This window comes from Phoxinus phoxinus (assembly GCF_949152265.1).
Source record: "Phoxinus phoxinus genome assembly, chromosome: 20".
Lineage (NCBI taxonomy): Eukaryota > Metazoa > Chordata > Actinopteri > Cypriniformes > Leuciscidae > Phoxinus > Phoxinus phoxinus.
Window position 1 is genome coordinate 4,437,560 of NC_136895.1, and position 6,000 is coordinate 4,443,559.

Below are 6,000 nucleotides of genomic sequence, written 5' to 3' on the forward strand. Positions count from 1 at the left end.
CTCTTTCACCTAGATATCATCACATAGAGACTCTTTCACCTAGATATCATCATATAGAGACTCTTTCACCTAGATATCATCATATAGAGACTCTTTCACCTAGATATCATCATATAGAGCCTCTTTCACCTAGATATCATCATATAGAGACTCTTTCACCTAGATATCATCATATAGAGACTCTTTCACCTAGATATCATCATATAGAGACTCTTTCACCTAGATATCATCATATAGAGCCTCTTTCACCTAGATATCATCATATAGAGCCTCTTTCACCTAGATATCATCACATAGAGACTCTTTCACCAAGATATCATCACATAGAGACTCTTTCACCTACACCTAGATATCATCACATAGAGACTCTTTCACCTAGATATCATCACATAGAGACTCTTTCACCTAGATATCATCATATAGAGACTCTTTCACCTAGATATCATCATATAGAGCCTCTTTCACCTAGATATCATCATATAGAGCCTCTTTCACCTAGATATCATCATATAGAGCCTCTTTCACCTACACCTAGATATCATCACATAGAGACTCTTTCACCTAGATATCATCACATAGAGACTCTTTCACCTAGATATCATCATATAGAGCCTCTTTCACCTAGATATCATCATATAGAGACTCTTTCACCTAGATATCATCACATAGAGACTCTTTCACCTAGATATCATCACATAGAGACTCTTTCACCTACACCTAGATATCATCACATAGAGACTCTTTCACCTAGATATCATCACATAGAGACTCTTTCACCTAGATATCATCATATAGAGCCTCTTTCACCTAGATATCATCATATAGAGACTCTTTCACCTAGATATCATCATATAGAGCCTCTTTCACCTAGATATCATCATATAGAGACTCTTTCACCTAGATATCATCATATAGAGACTCTTTCACCTAGATATCATCACATAGAGACTCTTTCACCTAGATATCATCACATAGAGACTCTTTCACCTAGATATCATCATATAGAGACTCTTTCACCTAGATATCATCATATAGAGACTCTTTCACCTAGATATCATCATATAGAGCCTCTTTCACCTAGATATCATCATATAGAGACTCTTTCACCTAGATATCATCATATAGAGACTCTTTCACCTAGATATCATCATATAGAGACTCTTTCACCTAGATATCATCATATAGAGCCTCTTTCACCTAGATATCATCACATAGAGACTCTTTCACCTAGATATCATCACATAGAGACTCTTTCACCTAGATATCATCATATAGAGCCTCTTTCACCTAGATATCATCACATAGAGACTCTTTCACTAGATATCATCATATAGAGACTCTTTCACCTAGATATCATCATATAGAGACTCTTTCACCTAGATATCATCATATAGAGACTCTTTCACCTAGATATCATCATATAGAGCCTCTTTCACCTAGATATCATCACATAGAGACTCTTTCACCTAGATATCATCACATAGAGACTCTTTCACCTACACCTAGATATCATCACATAGAGACTCTTTCACCTAGATATCATCATATAGAGCCTCTTTCACCTAGATATCATCATATAGAGCCTCTTTCACCTACACCTAGATATCATCACATAGAGACTCTTTCACCTAGATATCATCACATAGAGACTCTTTCACCTAGATATCATCATATAGAGCCTCTTTCACCTAGATATCATCATATAGAGACTCTTTCACCTAGATATCATCACATAGAGACTCTTTCACCTAGATATCATCACATAGAGACTCTTTCACCTACACCTAGATATCATCACATAGAGACTCTTTCACCTAGATATCATCACATAGAGACTCTTTCACCTAGATATCATCATATAGAGCCTCTTTCACCTAGATATCATCATATAGAGACTCTTTCACCTAGATATCATCACATAGAGACTCTTTCACTAGATATCATCATATAGAGACTCTTTCACCTAGATATCATCACATAGAGACTCTTTCACTAGATATCATCATATAGAGACTCTTTCACCTAGATATCATCACATAGAGACTCTTTCACCTAGATATCATCACATAGAGACTCTTTCACCTACACCTAGATATCATCACATAGAGACTCTTTCACCTAGATATCATCACATAGAGACTCTTTCACCTAGATATCATCATATAGAGACTCTTTCACCTAGATATCATCACATAGAGACTCTTTCACCTAGATATCATCACATAGAGCCTCTTTCACCTAGATATCATCATATAGAGACTGTGTCTGTTCCCCGAACTTGGAAATCAAAAATACGTTCAAACCCATCTAAGGTTAAAAATTTAATTGATCTTCAACAAATAAAAAACAGATATAATACAAATGAGCAAATGATAAAGCTTGGGTTGCTGAATATTCGATCTCTTACTTCAAAAGCGCTAATAGTCAATGATATGATTACAGATTATAACCTAGATGTGCTGTGTTTGACAGAAACCTGGCTAAAACCAAACGATTACATTGCTTTAAATGAGTCAACCCCACAAGATTACGGTTATAAACATGAACCTCGTCTGAAACGCAAAGGAGGAGGTGTTGCTGTAATTTATAGTAATATTTTCAAAACCACTAAGAAATCTAGTTGTAAATATAATTCTTTTGAAGTGTTGGTGCTTAATGTAAAAATATATAGTGTAAACGATAAATCCCGTTTGAAAATTCTGCTGGCTACTGTATACAGGCCACCAGGGCACCATACAGACTTTATCAAAGAATTTGCGGACTTTCTATCAGAATTAGTATTGGCTGCAGATAAAGTGCTAATTGTTGGTGACTTTAATATACATGTAGATAACGAAAAAGATGCATTGGGATTGGCATTTAAAGACATTATAAACTCAATTGGAGTTAGACAACACGTGTCAGGACCGACTCATTGTCGTAATCATACTCTAGATCTAATACTATCACATGGAATAGATGTTGATGCCGTTGAAATACTGCAGCAGAGCGATGACATCTCAGATCATTATCTGGTCTCGTGTAAATTACATTTAGCCAAGGCTGCAAAGCCGACTCCGTGTTATAAATATGTTAGACCGATCACTTCTGCTACTAAAGATTGCTTTATCAATAATCTCCCTAATCAGTTTCATCATCTCAGCATCCCGGATAGCTTAGAAGAACTTGATATTGCAACAGAAACTTTTAACTCTCTCTTTTCCAGCACTTTAGACACAGTTGCTCCGCTGCGCTTAAAGAAGATTAAAGAACATAGTCCAACGCCGTGGCACAACGAGCACACTCAGGCCCTTAAGAGAGCAGCCAGAAAAATGGAGCGCAACTGGAAGAAAATAAAACTAGAGGTGTTTCGGATTTCATGGAAGGAGAGTTCGATTGCTTAACGAGAGGCTTTAAAAGCTGCTAGATCTGCTTATTTTTCAACCCTATTAGAAGAAAATAAACATAATCCTAGGTATTTATTTGAAACAGTGGCTAAACTAACGAAAAAGAAAGCTTCAAGCCCAGAAGCTTCCAAGAAACACAGCAGTAATGACTTTATGAACTTCTTCACTTATAAGATCGATAATATCAGGGACAAAATTATAACTATGCAACCGTCTAATACAGTATCGCATCAGGAAGTGCATTGTAGTCTCCCTGAGGGAAAATTTTATTCATTCAATGCTATAGGAGAGGAAGAATTTTGCAAACTCGTCAAATCATCTAAATCGACAACGTGTATGTTAGACCCTATACCGACTAAGCTGCTGAAAGAGATGCTTCCAGATGTCATAGATCCTCTTCTTAATATCATTAATTCATCTTTGTCTCTAGGATACGTACCAAAAACCTTTAAGCTAGCTATGATTAAACCGCTTGTTAAAAAACAGCAACTTGATCCTACAATACTAGTCAATTACAGGCCGATCTCTAATCTGCCATTTCTGTCAAAGATATTAGAAAAAGCAGTGTCCTCACAACTGTGTTCCTTTCTTGAAAGAAATGATATCTGCGAGGATTTTCAGTCCGGATTTAGACCGTACCATAGTACCGAGACAGCTCTCGTTAGAGTCACAAATGATTTGCTCTTATCATCCGATCGTGGTTGTATCTCTCTATTAGTATTACTGGATCTTAGTGCTGCATTTGACACCATTGACCACAACATCCTTTTAAATAGACTCGAACATTATGTTGGCATTAGTGGAATTGCACTAGCATGGTTTAAATCATACTTATCTGACCGTTATCAGTTTGTAGCAGTAAATGAAGAGATGTCTTATCAATCACAAGTTCAGTATGGCGTACCACAAGGCTCAGTACTAGGACCGCTGCTGTTCACTCTGTATATGCTACCTTTAGGAGATATCATTAGGAAACATGGAATTAGCTTTCACTGTTATGCCGACGATACTCAGCTGTATATTTCTTCACGCCCTGACGAAACCTACCAATTCACAAAATTAACGGAATGCATAGCTGATATAAAAAATTGGATGACTAGTAATTTCCTACTACTAAATTCAGAAAAAACAGAGATTCTAATTATTGGACAAAAAACTTCCACACGTAATAACCTAGAGTACTGTCTAACACTTGATGGCTGCTCTGTTAAGTCTTCGTCGTCGGTTAGGAACCTGGGTGTGCTCTTTGATACCAATCTTTCATTTGAAAGTCATGTGTCTAGTATCTGTAAAACCGCTTTCTTCCATCTTAAAAATATATCTAAATTACGTCATATGCTCTCAATGAATAATGCAGAACAATTAGTTCATGCGTTTATGACCTCAAGGCTAGATTATTGTAATGCTCTACTGGGTGGCTGCCCTGCACGCTTAATAAACAAACTACAGCTAGTTCAAAACGCAGCAGCTCGAGTTCTTATTAGAACCAGGAAGTATGACCATATTAGCCCCGTTCTGTCAACACTGCATTGGCTGCCTATTAAACATCGTATAAATTTTAAAATATTGCTGATCACTTACAAAGCACTAAATGGTTTAGCTCCGTAGTACTTGAGCGAGCTCTTAACGCATTATAGTCCTTCACGTCTACTGCGATCTCAAAATTCCGGCCAGTTAATAATACCTAGAATATCAAAATCGACTGCTGGCGGTAGATCCTTTTCCTACTTAGCACCAAAACTTTGGAACAGTCTTCCTACCATTGTCCGGGAAGCAGACACACTCTGTCAGTTCAAATCTAGACTAAAAACACATCTCTTCGGCCTAGCATACACATAACACATTATCAACTTCTATAATTAGGCTGCATAGTTTAGAACAGCCGGGACCGGGAACACTTCCCGTAAATCCTGATGTACTTGGTACATCATAAGAAGGATGGCGTCTACGCTAATATTAGTCTCTCTGTCTATCCCGAGGTTTACTGCTGTCCTCCGGAACCAGGCCGTATCCAGATCTGATGAAGGACCAGCGCCAGGACACGACGACGACGCTGACCTGAAGTGTCAACCAGTCTCTCCTCCTCTCCACTCCGACTTCAACCAACCGGAACTGGACAAATACTCTGATTCATTCTGAACTTCATACACTGTTCACTCATTGGCCAGAGGAGAACTGGCCCCCGACTGAGCCTGGGTTCTCCCAAGGTTTTTTTCTCCATTCTGTCCCTGATGGAGTTTTGGTTCATTGCCGCTGTTGCCTTGCCTTCTGGCTTGCTTAGTTGGGGACATTTAATATTCAACAATATTATAGATCTGCCTTAAAGGTGGATGATGATGAAATTGTTTTTTTTTTGTATTATTTTCATGTTATCACTGTGAAGCTGCTTTGATACAATCTGTATTGTAAAAAGCGCTATATAAATAAAGATGACTTGACTTGACTTGACCGTAACTAAAACAAATAGCGGAAAATATTTTGCGTTTTTTCCTTTCCTCACACAACAGCGGTGAGTGACGACAACACGGAGCGGGAAAAAAGCTGCTCTGATTGGTCTAGACCGGGGCGCCCAAACTCGGTCCTGGAAGGCGCTGTCCCGTACAGTTTAGCTCCA